The sequence below is a fragment of the Lampetra planeri genome, chromosome 38 (genome assembly GCF_965212315.1).
Source record: "Lampetra planeri chromosome 38, kcLamPlan1.2.h2, whole genome shotgun sequence".
Lineage (NCBI taxonomy): Eukaryota > Metazoa > Chordata > Hyperoartia > Petromyzontiformes > Petromyzontidae > Lampetra > Lampetra planeri.
The window spans coordinates 905,444-928,066 of record NC_136144.1 but is presented as its reverse complement, the minus strand read 5'-3'; the positions used below and the strand labels follow the sequence as shown (position 1 = coordinate 928,066).

Genomic DNA, 22,623 nt, shown 5'->3' with positions numbered 1-22,623 from the left:
CCCACTGGGTGGCAGAGGCTGCTGCACCCACTCAGGCGCACAAAGACAAAGATTTCCCCGTGTAGCCTTGACAGGATGTTGAGGCAAGTGCTGTTGGAGAGAACCGCTTTTGAAGGCCGGAACGCAACGGCTCACGAGGGGGCGGGTGGGTTGGTGGCAAACACCACGCTGATGATTGACACACCTGGGTCCTCATTAAAGGCCGGATCACCTTGGGGAGGCAACAGGACCGCTTCAGATATTCGCCACTTATGTTGGCCGTGAGCATTTCACCGGGGTTGTCACGACATCCACAACAGAGCGCACACAACAACAACCGCCATTCGCCACTAAGTGGCGGTGACGTCACCACGACGCTTGTGCCAGGTTATGTGCACCTTGAGGCCACGTGAAGTGTCGAACGCCCCCTGCAGGAGGTCACGGGGCAGACCCAGCAGGTGCCACTGGTCGACTGACTGAGATGACTGAGATGACTGGCTGATGCACCACCTGTGTCCCTTACTGTACCAACTTGCTGTGCTTTAGCCACCCGGCGCTCCGCTCGTTGTTGTTAGCATCGCTCCTCTGTCCTCCGTTTTTGTTGGAGGGCGACTGCCTCTAACTGCCCAATAGCGTCCTTCACGAGCCTCCTCCACAGAGGCCGATCTTGACACCGCTGGTACCAGTCATCGGCAAGTCCACTCAGCTCCACATCCTCCTGTACCACATCACTCAATCTCTTCTCTAGCCCGTGCCGCGCCTGTTTAGCCCCCTCGATCTGGCCGAACAAAAGCTGTTTAGGCATGCGGTGGCTGAGCATGCGGGCTGCATGACCCAGCCAACGCAGCCTTGCCTGCCTGAGGAGCTCACACCATGGGACTTTGTCCAGATCTTTCAAGGATGGGTCGTAGGCAGGCCAGCTTAAACGTTTCTAACCGGCGAAGATGTTCCATTAGGGGAGTCCACACACACACAAAGGTAAAAACAAAGACCCCCCGTATAGCCTGTAGGGGCAAGTGCTGTTAGCGAGCGAGTATAAAACATGGCACAGCACACGAGGGGGTGGGTGGCCAGCACCACGCCCCAGGTACTCTTTTGAGGCTGAGTAGACCTAGGGGAGGCTCAGGACCGGTTTAAACAATTGCCACTTTTTTTGTCGTGAGTGGGAATCGAACTCGGGTCGCTGGCTTTGTAGCGCAGTGCGCTAACTACATTACCGCTCCATCACCCTGACACACACCCTGACACACACACCTTCACACTCACCCTCTCACACACACTCACACACCCTCACACACACCCACACACCCACACACACCCTCCCAGACACACCCTCACACACACACCCTCACAAACACACCCTCACACACCCTCACACCCACAAACACACGTATACCCACACACACCCTCACACACACACCCTCACACAACCTCACACACACACCCTCACACACACCCCCACAAACCCTCACACACACCCACACACACACCCTAACAAACCCTCACACACCCCCCCCCAACACACACCCTCACACACACATACTCACACACCTTCACACACACACCCTCACACCCCCCCCACACACACCCTCACACGCACATACTCACACACCTTCACACACCCACACACCCCCACACACACACCCTCACTCACACATACTCGCACACCTTCACACACACACCCTCACACACCCTCACACACAACCCCCCCACACACACTCTCACACACACATACTCACACACCTTCACACACCCCCCCCACACCCCCCACACACACCCTCACTCAGGATCTGCTGGCTTGGAATGGCTCCGCCTCCGCTCCCCATGCGAGACGCCGCTCCCATCCCAAGTTTCTCTCCGCTCGGCTTGGGAGAGCGGAGAGAGAGAGGGGGGGGAGAGAGTGGAGAGAGAGGAGAGCGGAGAGAGAGGGGAGAGAGAGCAGAGAGAGAGGCTTCTGCTGCTGCTGCAGAGACAGCATCGTCCCTCTCCGCGTCTCCGACTCGCTGAGGAAGGGGGACAGGGAACCCTCGCTCCCAACTCCTCGTCATCCTGAGACAGGAGGTAGGGTTACTCCTCATCCCCCTCATCATCTCCCCTCATCATCTCCTCTTCCCCCTCCTCATCTCCTCTTTCCCCTCATCCCTCATCACCTCCCCTCATCATCTCCTCCCACCTCATCTGCTGCACGTCATCGTCCCTTAACCTCAATGTCTTTCATTCACCTCACGTGAAGCACCTCAATCCTCATCTTCTTTTACCTCCTCTGGTCGACCCCCCCCCCTCGCCTCCGAACCCGCAAACTCCGTCACCGCGGGCTCCTGCCGTGTTGATGCCCGCGGTGCACGGGAGATTGAAACTTCTCCCGGCCTGCTAACGACATCGACAGCAGGAGCAGAAGCATCATCGCCACGACGACCACCACCACAACCCCCACAACCACCTCCTGCTGCTGCACCAACACATTCACTGTCATCATCACGGACTTCTTCAACATCACAATCATCATCACAATCATCATCAGAATCATCATCACGAGTGCCAGAAGCAATAGCAAAAAAACAATCACAAACCACCAGCACCATCACCACCATCACATTCACCATCAGCAGTACCACCACAACCATCAGATCCACCACCACTATAGAAACCATCACCACCATCATCACCACCATCACCACCATGATATCCACCATCACTATCACCACCATCACCTCCACCATCACAACAATCATCACCACCACCATCACCACCACCATCACCACCACCACCATCACACGACCACCATCACCCCGCGCCCGCAACCTCCTATTAGCGGACTGTGGAGCGGAGGCCGGCCTTGGATTGAACTTGAGCACGATGACTGCGTGGACTCACTGCGCACAGAGACGCCACAAGGGCACCGTGAAGACGATGATGAAGGCGATGATGAAGGCGATGATGATGGTGGTGGTGGTGGTGGTGGCAATGATAGATGATGTTGATGGTGGAGGTGGTGGCAATGATAGATGATGTTGATGGTGGTGGTGTTAATGGTGATAGAGGTGGTGGTGGTGATGGTAGCAATACAGATGATGGTAGTGACAGCGGTGTTGGTGAAGGTGATGGTAGAGATGATGATGATTCTCAGGAGAGGGTGATGTGGGTGCGAGAAAGATGATGGGGAGTATGATGGTGACGATGCCATATAAATCATGGAGATGCCGGAGGTGATGATTCTAAAGAGTTATGAAATGGTGATGGAGATGGGCGAGATGATGGTAATGATGGAGCTGATAATGATGGAGCTGATGATGGTGGTAATGATGATGCAGCTGATTATGATAGTTGTAATGATGATGATGGTGCTGATGATGATGGACCTGACGATGATGATGTTGATGGCAATGATGATGATAAAGATGATGATGATAGTGGTAATTATGGTAATGAGCTGATGATGATGAAGGAGCTGTTGATGTCAATGATGATGATGGAGCTGATGGTGATACTGGGAATGATGGTAATCATTAATCTGATGATGATGGAGCTGAGGATGATAGTGGTAATGATGGTAATCATGGATCTGATGATGATGATGAAGCTGATGATGAGGACGGAGCTGATGATGGAAACAATGTCGAACGCATCGACAAAACACAAACGCATGCACGTGGCTCCCCGTCTCAGCCAACCAATAGAAGAAATCCTGGGCAGCCCCCCAAACCCCATCCAACGCAGCGAGACTCTGGGACCCCTCACTCCAAGGACACTCAAGAGGAACGGACGCGGCTTTCTAGACGAGGGAACTTCCGCGGATTTCTGCTGACCCCGCAAAACGAGACGTGAGCTCAGCGGAGCTGGAAAGAATGCGGTCCCAAGTGGCTGCGCGGATTCACTTTCCTTGCAAGGGGGGAGTTGGTTAGGCGGGGGAGAGGAGGGCTTCTTGGATATTTTACCATGGGTTTACCATGACCACCAGGAATTTACCATGGTTACCTTGTGCTCCCGTGCTCTTGGCCATGGGTTTTCCACGCAATGTATTTTTTTAGAATGGATTTACCACCAACCCTATGACTTTACCATGAGTCACCGAGATTGACCATGGTTTTAACATGCACTCTCGTAATTCACCATGGTTGCCATGGGCTCCAAGGCTTAACCATGGATTTAACCATGAGCTCCCCGACTTTACCATTGTGCTCCACAAGGTTATGTGCCTTTTCCATGGACTGCGTAGTTTGACCACGGGCTCTTACCCTGTGCCCCGTATCCCCTTTGGCTCCTTCAACCACCTTCTCACTGCGCCACCGTCCACGGTAACTTTTGGTGTGGGCCACGGTGGCTAGGAGATGTTAACTACCTTGCCTGGCATGCAGGAGATCGTCCGTTCGATTCCAGCCCTGACGAAGCCTGCTGTATATTAGGAGTTTGCGTCTCTCTCTCTCTCCTCATCATCACAATGTGTAGGAAATGTTAACTACCTCGCCTGTTATACAAGAGGTCGTGGGTTCGATCCCGACCCTGACGACAGCTGCTGTATATTTAAAGTTTGTGTCTCCCTCTCTCTTTCATCGTCAGCACGGTGGTAAGTAGATATTAAATACTTCATCTGGTCTGCAGGAGGTCGTGGGTTGAGATCCCGCCCCTTACGCCTGCTGTATATTTGGAGTTTATGTGTCTCTCTCATCATTATCACGGTGGCTAGGATATATTAACTACTTCGTCTGGTGTGCAGGAGGTCGTGGTTTTGATCCCGACCCGCTTATGCCTGCTGTATATTTAAAGGTTGCGTGTCCCTCTCTCATCATCATCACGGTGGATTGGAGATGTTAACTAACTTGCCTGGGATGCAGTAGGTCGTGGGTTCGATCCCAGACCTGACGATGCCTGCTGTATACTTTGGGTTTGCGTGTCTATCCCTCTCATAATCATCATCATCACGGTGGATAGGAGATGTTAACTACCTCATCTGGTATGCAGGAGGTCGTGCGTTAGATTCCGGCCCTGACGATGCTGTATATTTTGAGTTTGCGTGTCCCTCTCTCTCATCATCATCATCACGGTGCCTAGAAGATGTTAACTACCTGGCCTGGTATACAGGAGGTCGTGGGTTCGATCCCGACCCCGACGATGCCTGCTGTATATTTTGAGTTTGCGTCTCTCTCTTTTTTTACAATCAGAGGAAACAAGAAGATGCTCGGTGTCGTCGCCACTTTGCTTCGTTCATCATTTAGTTTTTTATGCTTTGCTTTATGTAAATCCCCCCCCCCCCCTTTTTAAATGAAAGATTTCACAATAGATTTCACGCTCTGCTCTCATTACCCCTTCCCTATCTCTCTACCCCCCCCCCCTCTCTACCCCCTCTCTCCCTACTCTATGTCTGTGTTCCCCCTATGTTTTCTATGTAATATTTGTAATATTATTATTTTACATATATATTTTAGAAGTTCTGCATCTGCACCCAGCCCTTCTCGCAGTCCTACGGCCTCCGACGGGTAGCTCATATCTGCATGCAGAGCTGTTCTGCCACCGAGCACATGGCCTCCTCCAGCGCAAACTGCTCCTTGAAGGCCGGCACTGCGTGGGTCAGCCGCGCATGGCGGAACTCCAGCCACACCCTGGCTCCGACCAGAGCGCGGTAGATGTCCAGGCTGCTGGCCGGACGTTTCCCCTCCACAGCCACCTTCCTCGCCCTGTATACGGCGAGCTTGGTGTAGTCAACGAGCACATTGACCAGCCCCTGAAGATGTTGGGATCCGTCCCCTTCGGGTATCCAAAGATGAGGACCGTCGGGGAGAAGTGGAGGCTGAACTTTAGGAGGATGTTTCTCAGGACCTTGAACAGCGAGTCCAGGCTCTTGCACTCCACGTATTTGTGCGTCACTGTCTCCACTTTACCGCAGAACTGGCACTCCGGGGACGTGTCGGTGAAGCGCACCAGGGAGGTGTTGGTGGTGACGGTGCCGTGGGCGATGCTCCAGCTGAGGTCGCCGATGCGGTTGTACGTCGGGCTGGAGTAGAGTTGCCTCCAGCGAGGCTTCTCCGGAGAGATGCAGGGCAGGGCTTTCCTCCAGGCATAGTCCTTGTGGCTCCTTAGGGTGTCCTGTTGTTGAAACCGGACCATGTAGGAGTAGAGCACCTTCCTCTTTACATTTGCGAAGGCCACCTCTGGTAAGTCTTCCAGCCGGCACAGGTTGTGATCCGCCTTCGTTTGTCGGCATTGGCCATGCAGTGGCACGACAGAGAGCTCCGGTGGAGGGGGACTGAGAGGGGCCTCGTCATCCCCAACGCCGATGGGGGGGGTTCTCCCCGCTGCCGCTGAGAAGGCCCCCTTGGCTTCGGCCAGGAACCGGGCAGCCACCCGGAGTGACTGCAGCCCTGTCTTTGCGGCCATGTCTGCTGGTCCGAGCCACCAGCCCCGTGTTCCAGGCTCCAACAGATCTCCCATCCTGGTGAGCCGCACATTGGCAAGGCGCCTCTCCATGCTGGGGGTGGCGGTGGTGGATGGCAGCTTTGTCTGTGGGTTCCTGAGGATCGGTTCGAAGATCAGATCCTTGGCTGATCGCGGCTGGTTCAGCCTCCTGATGGCGAGTGAGCTCCATGTCTGCAGGACGCTTCTGTAGAAAGGTGGCAGCTGTCCCAGTGGGAGGCCCTGCAGGTCCATGTAGCATAGTTGTTCGGAGCACTGCAGACCCCCCAGCTGTTTCAGGAGGAAGGAGACCGTGACACTCCAGGCCGGTGCAGGGGCGGCGTACAGGAACTTTTGCGCGGCCTGCAGTCGGAAGGTGGCCAGCTGACTCCGCACGCACACCAGCCCATGACCGCCCTCGTCCAGTGGCAGGGCCAGGACCCCAGCCGCGACCCGGTGTCCTCCGCCCGACCAGAAGAAGTCGAGGACTCGCTTCTGAAGCGCGTTGACGAGGCTCATTGGGGGGTGCCGGGAGAAGAGTCGGTGCCACAGCATGGATGTCACCAGCTGGTTCACCACCAACGTCTTTGTCCTGAAGGTGAGGAACTTGCACAGGCAACTCCAGGTGCCCAGCTGCTCCTTCACCTTCTCCTCGAGCTCGAACCAGTTCCTCTGCGGTGGTTTCTCCTCTGGTCCGAGGAACACTCCCAGGTGGTGCAGCGATGTTGTGCTCCAATTGATGGCTTTTGCCTTCTTGGGACACTCGGTCATGTCCCACGCTCCAACCAGCAGGCCGCTGCACTTTTGCCAGTTCATTTTTGAAGAGGAGGCCTTCGAAAATACCTCCTGGCACTCGTGCAGCAGGGCGATATCATCCAGGGAACGCAGGATGAGAACGTCGTCGGCGTATGCCGTCAGGACAAACTCGACACTTGGTTCACTGAGCACCAGGCCGCTGAGTCTCCGCCTTATGAGACTCAGGAAAGGCTCTAAAGCCAGGGCATGAAGTTGGCCTGACAATGGGCATCCCTGTCTCACTCCTCGCTCGAATTTGACCGGGGCAGTGAGGGCGCCGTTGACCTTGATCATGCACTCGGTCTTGGTAAAGAGTAGGCGGATCGTTCGGACAACTCTCCTCATCATCACGGTGCCTAGAATATGTTAACTACCTCGCCTGTTATAAAATAGGTCGTGGGGTCGTTCCCGACCCTGACGACATCTGCTGTTTATTTAAAGTTTGTGTCTCTCTCTCATCATCATCACGGTGGCTAGGAGATGCGACTACTTCGTCTGTTATACAAGAGGTCGTGGGTTCGATCCCTACGCTGACGACAGGTGCTTTCTATTTAAAGTTTGTGTGTCTCTCTCTCAACATCATAACTGTGGCTAGGAGATATTAACTACCTCGCCTGTTATACAGGAGTTCGTAGGTTCGATCCAGTTCCTGACGACGCCTGCTAAATATATAAATGTTGCGTATCTCTCTCTCATCATCATCACGGTGCCTAATATATGTTAACTACCTCACCTGGCATGCAGATGGTCGTGCGTTCGATTCCGGCCCTGATGATGCCTGCTGTATATTTGGAGTTTGTGTCTCTCTCTCTCATCATCACGGTGCGTAGATGTTAACTAATTCGCCTTTTATATAAGACGTCGTGAGGTCGATCCCGACCCTGACGACAGCTGCTTTATATTTAAAGTTTGTGTCGCTCTCTTTCTCATCATCATAACCGTGGATAGGAGATGTTAACTACCTCGCCTGGTATACAGGATGTCGTGGGTTTTATTCCGACCCTAACGCCTGCTGTATATGTAAAGGTTGTCTCTCTCTCTCATCATCACAGTGGCTAGGAGATGTTAACTACCTTGCTTGGTATGCAGGAGACCGTGGGTTCGATCCCGGCCCTGACGACGCCTGCTGTATATTTTGAGTTTGCGTGTCCCTCTCTCTCATCATCATACGGTGGCTGGGAGATGCTGACTACCTCGCCTGGTATACAGGAGGTCGTGGGTTGGATCCCGACCCCGACGATGCCTGCTGTATAGTTAGATCTTACATTGACATGCTAATCTCTCACAATACAGTTGCCACCTCCGCAGCTTCATCGTCGTCGAGATAGCTCTCCGATCTTACATTTACATGCAAATTTCTCACTTTAACATCACTAGCCCCGCCCACTTCGCTTATGACCCTTGGGATACACCCATTTCAAACCTGTAAAACATCCTGACTCAGCAGCTTTCCCGCAATGTTTTCTTCTGATTACGATTGGTTGTGTTGCGATCGAAACGTCATAGTTTTTGTTATTTTTTTGTTATTTTTTTTGAACCTATCTACGTGACTTTACCGAAGGACCCAATAATATATATTTAGACTTTAAATGTCTCTCTCTCATCATCATCACAGTGGCTATGATATGTTAACTACCTCGCCTGATATACATGAAGTCGTAGGTTGGATCCCGACCCCGACGATGCCTGCTGTATATTTGGAGTTTGCGTCTCTCTCTCATCATCATCATAACGGTGTATAGAAGATGTTAACTCGCCTGGTATGTAGGAGGTCGTGGGTTCGATCCCGGCCTGACGATACCTGTGGTATATTTGAAGCCAGGTGGCTTTCTCTGCAAGCCACCTGGCTATCATGAGAGATTCGTTCATGAGGCGATCCACATATACAAACACAGAGACAATTTTAATCGAGAAGATGGATTCTGGCTTAGCAATCATTGGAAGGACGTAATAAACCATTTTGATACACATTAGGGTAGGTAGAATAATACATAGTGTTATGTTGAAATGTGGTTTATTGCAATACAGTATATAATTTAATGTTGGGTTTATCTATGGCAGTATATAGTACGGTATATGCTCGGTTGATGTAAGAGAATAAAGTTTAGATGGAAGCATATTATATAACTTTTACGACGTAGTATTGTAATGTATTACTTGCTGTTAGTAACTCAGCTTATTGTAGAGTATAGTAAGTATACTGATGGTGCTATGCAGTTTATATTTTAGTCTTTGTATGTAGTTTATACCTTAGTTTTCTACGGTGTTGTTTAGTTACTGCAGCTACATATCATTGACATTCCTTTCCTTTGTTAATGCTAATCCCTGCACCCCCCCTTGGTGCTCTTGATCCTGCATAGTGCGTGGGCATGGTATGACTTTGAAGCCCCCCCGCCCCCTGCGCATTTCCCATGTATATGCTAAACTCATCTTGATATGCACATTCTTTTTGTTAAGGCGCTCTTCTACCACCCCCAACCCAGCTTATATGTAAGTTCCTAGCTTGAAGTGTCTCATTCATCACCTGAGGACGGCTGCTTGCGTTGTGGCCGAAACGTCGTGAGAATAATTTTATTACGTTTTATTTTTATTATTTTATTACTTCCCTTCTACGTGACTTTACCGAAAAAACCAAGAAGATATTTGAAGTATTCATGTATCGCTCTCATCATCACGGTGCCTAGGAGATGTTACCTACCTCGCCTGTTATACAGGTCGTGGGTTCGATACCGACGATGTCTGCTGTATATTTACAGTTTGCGCGTCTCTTTCTCATAATCATCATCACGGTGGCTAGGAGATGTTAATTACCTCACCTGGTATGCACGAGCTCGTCGGTTTGATCCCGACCCTGCTGATGATAAACCGCCACTTCGTTGAGCTGTCATTTGTGATAGCAAAGTCGCTTCTGGAAAAGATCTATACAAGGAGTCCTCTACTCACAAACATTCGACTTTCCAATTTTCAGAGATAGAAACAGATCTGGTCCGCACGTCCGGTTGCCTGTTCGGAGCAAGAGTCTTAAGTTCAACCGTCACGCAATAGATGGCGCTGGTGGCATCTATACCTTCAGAAAATGAAGAACCAGTGGCATCTACATCTGCAGAAAATGACGAAACAGTGGCATCTACATCTGCAGAACACGAAGAACCAGTGGCATCTATAGCTGCAGAATATAAAGAACCAGTGGCATCTACATCCGCAAAACGTGAAGAACCAATGGCATCTACATCTGCAGAGCATTAAGATCCAGTGTCATCTACATCTGCAGAACGTGAAGAACCAGTGGCATCTGCATCTGCAGAACGTGAAGAACAGTGGCGTCTACATCTGCAGAACATGAAGAACCAGTGGCATGTACATCTGCAGAACATGAAGAACCAGTGGCATCTATATATGCAGAACGTGAAAAACCAGTGGCATCTACATCTGCAGAACATGAAGAACCAATGGCATCTACATCTGCAGAACGTGAAAAACCAAAGGCATCTACATCTGCAGAACGTGCAGAACCAGTGGCATTTACATCTGCAGAACATGAAGAACCAGTGGCATTTACATCTGCAAAACATGAAGAACCAGTCTCATCTACATCTGCAGAAAGTGAAGAACCAGTGGCATCTGCAGAACGTGAAGAACAGTGGCATCTACATCTGCAGAACATGAAGAACCAGTGGCATCTACGTATGCAGAACATGAAGAACCAGTGGCATCTACATCTGCAGAACGTGAAAAACCAGTGGCATCTACATCTGCAGAACGTGAAAAACTAGTGGAATCTACATCTGCAGAACATGAAGAACCAGTGGCATCTACATCTGCAGAACGTGAAGAACCAGTGGCATCTACATCTGCAAAACGTGAAGAACAAAAGGCATCTACATCTGCAGAACGTGCAGAACCAGTAGCATTTACATCTGCAGAACATGAAGAACCAGTGTCATCTACATCTGCAGAACGTGAAGAACCAGTGGCATCTGCATCTGCAGAACGTGGAGAACCAGTAGCATCTACATATGCAGAACATAAATAACCAGTGGCATCTACATCTGCAGAACATGAAGAACCAGTGGCATGTACATCTGCAGAACATGAAGAACCAGTGGCGTCAACATCTGCAGAACATGAAGAACCAGTGGCATCTACATCTACAGAATGTGAAGAACTAGTAGCATCTACATCTGCAGAACATGAAGCACCAGTGGCATCTACATCTACATAACGTGAAGAACTAGTGGCATCTATATCTGCAGAACGTGAAGAACCAGTGGCATCTACATGTGCAGAACGTGAAGAACCAGTGGCATCTACATCTGCAGAACATGAAGAACCAGTGGCATCTACATCTGCAGAACGTGAAGAACCAGTGGCATCTACATCTACAGAACGTGAAGAACTAGTGGCATCTATATCTGCAGAACGTGAATAACCAGTGGCATCTACATGTGCAGAACGTGAAGAACCAGTGGCATCTACATCTGCAGAACATGAAGAACCAGTGGCATCTACATCTGCAGAACGTGCAGAACCAGTGGCATTTACATCTGCAGAACATGAAGAACCAGTGTCATCTACAGCTGCAGAACGTGAAAAACCAATGGCATCTGCATCTGCAGAACGTGAAGAACCAGTAGCATCTACATATGCAGAACATGAAGAACCAGTGGCATCTACTTATGCAGAACGTGAAGAACCAGTGGCATCTACATCTGCAGAACATGAAGAACCAGTGGCATCTACATCTGCAGAAAATGACGAACCAGTGGCATCTACATCTGCAGAACACGAAGAACCAGTGGCATCTATAGCTGCAGAATATAAAGAACCAGTGGCATCTACATCCGCAAAACGTGAAGAACCAATGACATCTACATCTGTAGAACGTGAAGAACCAGTGGCATTTACATCTGCAGAGCATTAAGATCCAGTGTCATCTACATCTGCAGAACGTGAAGAACCAGTGGCATGTATATATGCAGAACGTGAAAAACCAGTGGCATCTACATCTGCAGAACATGAAGAACCAATGGCATCTACATCTGCAGAACGTGAAAAACCAAAGGCATCTACATCTGCAGAACGTGCAGAACCAGTGGCATTTAAATCTGCAGAACATGAAGAACCAGTGGCATTTACATCTGCAAAACATGAAGAACCAGTGTCATCTACATCTGCAGAAAGTGAAGAACCAGTGGCATCTGCAGAACGTGAAGAACAGTGGCGTCTACATCTGCAGAACATGAAGAACCAGTGGCATCTACGTATGCAGAACATGAAGAACCAGTGGCATCTACATCTGCAGAACGTGAAAAACTAGTGGAATCTACATCTGCAGAACATGAAGAACCAGTGGCATCTACATCTGCAGAACGTGAAGAACCAGTGGCATCTACATCTGCAAAACGTGAAGAACCAAAGGCATCTACATCTGCAGAACGTGCAGAACCAGTAGCATTTACATCTGCAGAACATGAAGAACCAGTGTCATCTACATCTGCAGAACGTGAAGAACCAATGGCATCTGCATCTGCAGAACGTGAAGAACCAGTAGCATCTACATATGCAGAACATGAAGAACCAGTGGCATCTACATCTGCAGAACATGAAGAACCAGTGGCATGTACATCTGCAGAACATGAAGAACCAGTGGCATCAACATCTGCAGAACATGAAGAACCAGTGGCATCTACATCTACAGAACGTGAAGAACTAGTAGCATCTACATCTGCAGAACATGAAGAACCAGTGGCATCTACATCTACATAACGTGAAGAACTAGTGGCATCTATATCTGCAGAACGTGAAAAACCAGTGGCATCTACATCTGCAGAACATGAAGAACCAGTGACATCTACATCTGCAGAACGTGAAGAACCAGTGGCATCTACATCTACAGAACGTGAAGAACTAGTGGCATCTATATCTGCAGAACGTGAATAACCAGTGGCATCTACATGTGCAGAACGTGAAGAACCAGTGGCATCTACATCTGCAGAACATGAAGAACCAGTGGCATCTACATCTGCAGAACGTGTAGAACCAGTGGCATTTACATCTGCAGAACATGAAGAACCAGTGTCATCTACAGCTGCAGAACGTGCAGAACCAGTGGCATTTACATCTGCAGAACATGAAGAACCAGTGGCATTTACATCTGCAAAACATGAAGAACCAGTGTCATCTACATCTGCAGAAAGTGAAGAACCAGTGGCATCTGCAGAACGTGAAGAACAGTGGCGTCTACATCTGCAGAACATGAAGAACCAGTGGCATCTACGTATACAGAACATGAAGAACCAGTGGCATCTACATCTGCAGAACGTGAAAAACTAGTGGAATCTACATCTGCAGAACATGAAGAACCAGTGGCATCTACATCTGCAGAACGTGAAGAACCAGTGGCATCTACATCTGCAAAACGTGAAGAACCAAAGGCATCTACATCTGCAGAACGTGCAGAACCAGTAGCATTTACATCTGCAGAACATGAAGAACCAGTGTCATCTACATCTGCAGAACGTGAAGAACCAATGGCATCTGCATCTGCAGAACGTGAAGAACCAGTAGCATCTACATATGCAGAACATGAAGAACCAGTGGCATCTACATCTGCAGAACATGAAGAACCAGTGGCATGTACATCTGCAGAACATGAAGAACCAGTGGCATCAACATCTGCAGAACATGAAGAACCAGTGGCATCTACATCTACAGAACGTGAAAACTAGTAGCATCTACATCTGCAGAACATGAAGAACCAGTGGCATCTACATCTACATAACGTGAAGAACTAGTGGCATCTATATCTGCAGAACGTGAAAAACCAGTGGCATCTACATCTGCAGAACGTGAAAAACCAGTGGCATCTACATCTGCAGAACATGAAGAACCAGTGGCATCTACATCTGCAGAACGTGAAGAACCAGTGGCATCTACATCTGCAGAACATGAAGAACCAGTGGCATCTACATCTGCAGAACGTGTAGAACCAGTGGCATTTACATCTGCAGAACATGAAGAACCAGTGTCATCTACAGCTGCAGAACGTGAAGAACCAATGGCATCTGCATCTGCAGAACGTGAAGAACCAGTAGCATCTACATATGCAGAACATGAAGAACCAGTGGCATCTACTTATGCAGAACGTGAAGAACCAGTGGCATCTACATCTGCAGAACATGAAGAACCAGTGGCATGTACATCTGCAACACATGAAGAACCAGTGGCATCTACATCTGCAGAACATGAAGAACCAGTGGCATCTACATCTACAGAACGTGAAGAACTAGTAGCATCTACATCTGCAGAACATGAAGAACCAGTGGCATCTACATCTGCAAAACGTGAAGAACCAAAGGCATCTACATCTGCAGAACGTGCAGAACCAGTAGCATTTACATCTGCAGAACATGAAGAACCAGTGTCATCTACATCTGCAGAACGTGAAGAACCAGTGGCATCTGCATCTGCAGAACGTGAAGAACCAGTAGCATCTACATATGCAGAACATGAAGAACCAGTGGCATCTACATCTGCAGAACATGAAGAACCAGTGGCATGTACATCTGCAGAACATGAAGAACCAGTGGCATCAACATCTGCAGAACATGAAGAACCAGTGGCATCTACATCTACAGAACGTGAAGAACTAGTAGCATCTACATCTGCAGAACATGAAGAACCAGTGGCATCTACATCTACATAACGTGAAGAACTAGTGGCATCTATATCTGCAGAACGTGAAGAACCAGTGGCATCTACATGTGCAGAACGTGAAGAACCAGTGGCATCTACATCTGCAGAACATGAAGAACCAGTGGCATCTACATCTGCAGAACGTGAAGAACCAGTGGCATCTACATCTACAGAACGTGAAGAACTAGTGGCATCTATATCTGCAGAACGTGAATAACCAGTGGCATCTACATGTGCAGAACGTGAAGAACCAGTGGCATCTACATCTGCAGAACATGAAGAACCAGTGGCATCTACATCTGCAGAACGTGCAGAACCAGTGGCATTTACATCTGCAGAACATGAAGAACCAGTGTCATCTACAGCTGCACAACGTGAAGAACCAATGGCATCTGCATCTGTAGAACGTGAAGAACCAGTAGCATCTACATATGCAGAACATGAAGAACCAGTGGCATCTACTTATGCAGAACGTGAAGAACCAGTGGCATCTACATCTGCAGAACATGAAGAACCAGTGGCATGTACATCTGCAGAACATGAAGAACCAGTGGCATCTACATCTGCAGAACAAGAAGAACCAGTGGCATCTACATCTACAGAACGTGAAGAACTAGTAGCATCTACATCTGCAGAACATGAAGAACCAGTGGCATCTGCATCTGCAGAACGTGAAGAACAGTGGCATCTACATCTGCAGAACATGAAGAACCAGTGGCATGTACATCTGCAGAACATGAAGAACCAGTGGCATCTATAGCTGCAGAATATAAAGAACCAGTGGCATCTACATCTGTAGAACGTGAAGAACCAGCGGCATTTACATCTGCAGAACATTAAGAACCAGTGTCATCTACATCTGCAGAACGTGAAGAACCAGTGGCATCTGCATCTGCAGAACGTGAACAACAGTGGCGTCTACATCTGCAGAACATGAAGAACCAGTGGCATTTACATCTGCAAAACATGAATAACCAGTGTCATCTACATCTGCAGAAAGTGAAGAACCAGTGGTATCTGCAGAACGTGAAGAACAGTGGCATCTATATCTGCAGAACATGAAGAACCAGTGGCATCTACATGTGCAGAACGTGAAGAACCAGTGCCATCTACATCTGCAGAACATGAAGAACCAGTGGCATCAACATCTGCAGAACATGAAGAACCAGTGGCATCTACATCTACAGAACGTGAAAAACTAGTAGCATCTACATCTGCAGAACATGAAGAACCAGTGGCATCTACATCTACATAACGTGAAGAACTAGTGGCATCTATATCTGCAGAACGTGAAAAACCAGTGGCATCTACATCTGCAGAACATGAAGAACCAGTGGCATCTACATCTGCAGAACGTGAAGAACCAGTGGCATCTACATCTACAGAACGTGAAGAACTAGTGGCATCTATATCTGCAGAACGTGAATAACCAGTGGCATCTACATGTGCAGAACGTGAAGAACCAGTGGCATCTACATCTGCAGAACATGAAGAACCAGTGGCATCTACATCTGCAGAACGTGTAGAACCAGTGGCATTTACATCTGCAGAACATGAAGAACCAGTGTCATCTACAGCTGCAGAACGTGAAGAACCAATGGCATCTGCATCTGCAGAACGTGAAGAACCAGTAGCATCTACATATGCAGAACATGAAGAACCAGTGGCATCTACTTATGCAGAACGTGAAGAACCAGTGGCATCTACATCTGCAGAACATGAAGAACCAGTGGCATGTACATCTGCAACACATGAAGAACCAGTGGCATCTACATCTGCAGAACATGAAGAACCAGTGGCATCTACATCTACAGAACGTGAAGAACTAGTAGCATCTACATCTGCAGAACATGAAGAACCAGTGGCATCTACATCTGCAAAACGTGAAGAACCAAAGGCATCTACATCTGCAGAACGTGCAGAACCAGTAGCATTTACATCTGCAGAACATGAAGAACCAGTGTCATCTACATCTGCAGAACGTGAAGAACCAGTGGCATCTGCATCTGCAGAACGTGAAGAACCAGTAGCATCTACATATGCAGAACATGAAGAACCAGTGGCATCTACATCTGCAGAACATGAAGAACCAGTGGCATGTACATCTGCAGAACATGAAGAACCAGTGGCATCAACATCTGCAGAACATGAAGAACCAGTGGCATCTACATCTACAGAACGTGAAGAACTAGTAGCATCTACATCTGCAGAACATGAAGAACCAGTGGCATCTACATCTACATAACGTGAAGAACTAGTGGCATCTATATCTGCAGAACGTGAAGAACCAGTGGCATCTACATGTGCAGAACGTGAAGAACCAGTGGCATCTACATCTGCAGAACATGAAGAACCAGTGGCATCTACATCTGCAGAACGTGAAGAACCAGTGGCATCTACATCTACAGAACGTGAAGAACTAGTGGCATCTATATCTGCAGAACGTGAATAACCAGTGGCATCTACATGTGCAGAACGTGAAGAACCAGTGGCATCTACATCTGCAGAACATGAAGAACCAGTGGCATCTACATCTGCAGAACGTGCAGAACCAGTGGCATTTACATCTGCAGAACATGAAGAACCAGTGTCATCTACAGCTGCACAACGTGAAGAACCAATGGCATCTGCATCTGCAGAACGTGAAGAACCAGTAGCATCTACATATGCAGAACATGAAGAACCAGTGGCATCTACTTATGCAGAACGTGAAGAACCAGTGGCATCTACATCTGCAGAACATGAAGAACCAGTGGCATGTACATCTGCAGAACATGAAGAACCAGTGGCATCTACATCTGCAGAACATGAAGAACCAGTGGCATCTACATCTACAGAACGTGAAGAACTAGTAGCATCTACATCTGCAGAACATGAAGAACCAGTGGCATCTGCATCTGCAGAACGTGAAGAACAGTGGCATCTACATCTGCAGAACATGAAGAACCAGTGGCATGTACATCTGCAGAACATGAAGAACCAGTGGCATCTATAGCTGCAGAATATAAAGAACCAGTGGCATCTACATCTGTAGAACGTGAAGAACCAGCGGCATTTACATCTGCAGAACATTAAGAACCAGTGTCATCTACATCTGCAGAACGTGAAGAACCAGTGGCATCTTCATCTGCAGAACGTGAACAACAGTGGCGTCTACATCTGCAGAACATGAAGAACCAGTGGCATTTACATCTGCAAAACATGAATAACCAGTGTCATCTACATCTGCAGAAAGTGAAGAACCAGTGGTATCTGCAGAACGTGAAGAACAGTGGCATCTATATCTGCAGAACATGAAGAACCAGTGGCATCTACATGTGCAGAACGTGAAGAACCAGTGCCATCTACATCTGCAGAACATGAAGAACCAGTGGCATCTACATCTGCAGAACGCGAAGAACCAGTGGCATCTACATCTACAGAACGTGAAGAACTAGTGGCATCTATATCTGAGGAACGTGAATAACCAGTGGCATCTACATGTGCAGAACGTGAAGAACCAGTGGCATCTACATCTGCAGAACATGAAGAACCAGTGGCATCTACATCTGCAGAACATGAAGAACCAGTGTCATCTACAGCTGCAGAACGTGAAGAACCAGTGGCATCTGCATCTGCAGAACGTGAAGAACCAGTAGCATCTACATATGCAGAACATGAATAACCAGTGGCATCTACTTATGCAGAACGTGAAGAACCAGTGGCATCTACATCTGCAGAACATGAAGAACCAGTGGCATCTACATCTACAGAACGTGAAGAACTAGTAGCATCTACATCTGCAGAACATGAAGAACCAATGGTATCTACATCTGCAGAACGTGAAAAACCAAAGGCATCTACATCTGCAGAACGTGCAGAACCAGTGGCATTTACATCTGCAGAACATGAAGAACCAGTGGCATTTACATCTGCAAAACATGAAGAACCAGTGTCATCTACATCTGCAGAAAGTGAAGAACCAGTGGCATCTGCAGAACGTGAAGAACAGTGGCATCTATATCTGCAGAACGTGAAGAACCAGTGGCATCCACATCTGCAGAACATGAAGAACCAGTGGCATCTACATCTGCAGAACGCGAAGAACCAGTGGCATCTACATCTACAGAACGTGAAGAACTAGTGGCATCTATATCTGAGGAACGTGAATAACCAGTGGCATCTACATGTGCAGAACGTGAAGAACCAGTGGCATCTACATCTGCAGAACATGAAGAACCAGTGGCATCTACATCTGCAGAACATGAAGAACCAGTGTCATCTACAGCTGCAGAACGTGAAGAACCAGTGGCATCTGCATCTGCAGAACGTGAAGAACCAGTAGCATCTACATATGCAGAACATGAATAACCAGTGGCATCTACTTATGCAGAACGTGAAGAACCAGTGGCATCTACATCTGCAGAACATGAAGAACCAGTGGCATCTACATCTACAGAACGTGAAGAACTAGTAGCATCTACATCTGCAGAACATGAAGAACCAATGGTATCTACATCTGCAGAACGTGAAAAACCAAAGGCATCTACATCTGCAGAACGTGCAGAACCAGTGGCATTTACATCTGCAGAACATGAAGAACCAGTGGCATTTACATCTGCAAAACATGAAGAACCAGTGTCATCTACATCTGCAGAAAGTGAAGAACCAGTGGCATCTGCAGAACGTGAAGAACAGTGGCATCTATATCTGCAGAACGTGAAGAACCAGTGGCATCTACATGTGCAGAACGTGAAGAACCAGTGGCATCCACATCTGCAGAACATGAAGAACCAGTGGCATCTACATCTGCAGAACGTGAAGAACCAGTGGCATCTACATCTACAGAACGTGAAGAACTAGTGGCATCTATATCTGCAGAACGTGAATAACCAGTGGAATCTACATGTGCAGAACGTGAAGAACCAGTGGCATCTACATCTGCAGAACATGAAGAACCAGTGGCATCTACACCTGCAGAACATGAAGAACCAGTGTCATCTACAGCTGCAGAACGTGAAGAACCAGTGGCATCCACATCTGCAGAACATGAAGAACCAGTGGCATCTACTTATGCAGAACGTGAAGAACCAGTGACATCTACATCTGCAGAACATGAAGAACCAGTGGCATGTACATCTGCAGAACATGAAGAACCAGTGGCATCTACATCTGCAGAACATGAAGAACCAGTGGCATCTACATCTACAGAACGTGAAGAACTAGTAGCATCTACATCTGCAGAACATGAAGAACCAGTGGCATCTGCATCTGCAGAACGTGAAGAACAGAGGCATCTACATCTGCAGAACATGAAGAACCAGTGGCATGTACATCTGCAGAACATGAAGAACCAGTGTTATATACATCCGCAAAACGTGAAGAACCAATGGCATCTACATCTGTAGAACGTGAAGAACCAGTGGCATTTACATCTGCAGAACATTAAGAACAAGTGTCATCTACATCTGCAGAACGTGAAGAACCAGTGGCATCTGCATCTGCAGAACGTGAAGAACAGTGGCGTCTACATCTGCAGAACATGAAGAACCAGTGGCATGTACATCTGCAGAACATGAAGAACCAGTGGCATCTATATATGCAGAACGTGAAAAACCAGTGGCATCTACATCTGCAGAACATGAAGAACCAATGGCATCTACATCTGCAGAACGTGAAAAACCAAAGGCATCTACATCTGCAGAACGTGCAGAACCAGTGGCATTTACATCTGCAGAACATGAAGAACCAGTGGCATTTACATCTGCAAAACATGAAGAACCAGTGTCATCTACATCTGCAGAAAGTGAAGAACCAGTGGCATCTGCAGAACGTGAAGAACAGTGGCATCTACATCTGCAGAACATGAAGAACCAGTGGCATGTACATCTGCAGAACATGAAGAACCAGTGGCATGTGCATCTGCAGAACATGAAGAACCAGTGGCATCTACATCTACAGAACGTGAAGAACTAGTAGCATCTACATCTGCAGAACATGAAGAATCAATGGCATCTACATCTGCAGAACGTGAAAAACCAGTGTCATCTACATCTGCAGAAAGTGAAGAACCAGTGGCATCTGCAGAACGTGAAGAACAGTGGCATCTATATCTGCAGAACGTGAAGAACCAGTGGCATCTACATGTGCAGAACGTGAAGAACCAGTGGCATCTACATCTGCAGAACATGAAGAACCAGTGGCATCTACATCTGCCGAACGTGAAGAACCAGTGGCATCTACATCTACAGAACGTGAAGAACTAGTGGCATCTATATCTGCAGAACGTGAATAACCAGTGGCATCTACATGTGCAGAACGTGAAGAACCAGTGGTATCTACATCTGCAGAACATGAAGAACCAGTGGCATGTACATCTGCAGAACATGAAGAACCAGTGTCATCTACAGCTGCAGAACGTGAAGAACCAGTGGCATCTGCATCTGCAGAACATGAAGAACCAGTAGCATCTACATATGCAGAACATGAATAACCAGTGGCATCTACTTATGCAGAACGTGAAGAACCAGTGGCATCTACATCTGCAGAACATGAAGAACCAGTGGCATGTACATCTGCAGAACATGAAGAACCAGTGGCATCTACATTTGCAGAACATGAAGAACCAGTGGCATCTACATCTACAGAACGTGAAGAACTAGTAGCATCTACATCTGCAGAACATGAAGAACCAGTGGCATCTGCATCTGCAGAACGTGAAGAACAGTGGCATCTACATCTGCAGAACATGAAGAACCAGTGGCATGTACATCTGCAGAACATGAAGAACAAGTGGCATCTATAGCTGCAGAATATAAAGAACCAGTGGCATCTACATCTGTAGAACGTGAAGAACCAGTGTTATATACATCCGCAAAACGTGAAGAACCAATGGCATCTACATCTGTAGAACGTGAAGAACCAGTGGCATTTACATCTGCAGAACATTAAGAACGAGTGTCATCTACATCTGCAGAACGTGAAGAACCAGTGGCATCTGCATCTGCAAAACGTGAAGAACAGTGGCGTCCACATCTGCAGAACATGAAGAACCAGTGGCTTGTACATCTTCAGAACATGAAGAACCAGTGGCATCTATATATGCAGAACGTGAAAAACCAGTGGCATCTACATCTGCAGAACATGAAGAACCAATGGCATCTACATCTGCAGAACGTGAAAACCCAAAGGCATCTACATCAGCAGAACGTGCAGAACCAGTGGCATTTACATCTGCAAAACATGAAGAACCAGTGTCATCTACATCTGCAGAAAGTGAAGAACCAGTGGCATCTGCAGAACGTGAAGAACAGTGGCATCTACATCTGCAGAACATGAAGAACCAGTGGCATGTACATCTGCAGAACATGAAGAACCAGTGGCATCTACATATGCAGAACATGAAGAACCAGTGGCATCTACATCTGCACAACGTGAAAAACCAGTGGCATCTACATCTGCAGAACATGAAGAACCAGTGGCATCTACATCTACAGAACGTGAAGAACCAGTGGCATCTACATCTGCAAAACGTGAAGAACCAAAGGCATCTACATCTGCAGAACGTGCAGAACCAATAGCATTTACATCTGCAGAACACGAAGAACCAGTGGCATCTACATCTGCAGAACGTGAAGAACCAGTGGCATCTGCATCTGCAGAACGTGAAGAACCAGTAGCATCTACATATGCAGAACATGAAGAACCAGTGGCATCTACATCTGCAGAACATGAAAAACCAATGGCATGTACATCTGCAGAACATGAAGAACCAGCGGCATCTACATC

The 22,623-nt window shown here is 47.9% G+C and overlaps 1 protein-coding gene across 1 annotated transcript in view; it reads left to right on the top strand.

Moving 5' to 3' along the window:
• Window positions 1–1,850: 1,850 nt before the first annotated feature.
• The window catches only part of LOC144731185 (keratocan-like), a 33,186-nt gene continuing 12,413 nt past the window's right edge, over window positions 1,851–22,623 (top strand). The window contains exon 1 of the mRNA XM_078612156.1: window positions 1,851–2,040. The gene's annotated coding sequence lies outside the window, so the exon portion shown is untranslated. The remainder of the gene's footprint in view (window positions 2,041–22,623) is intronic.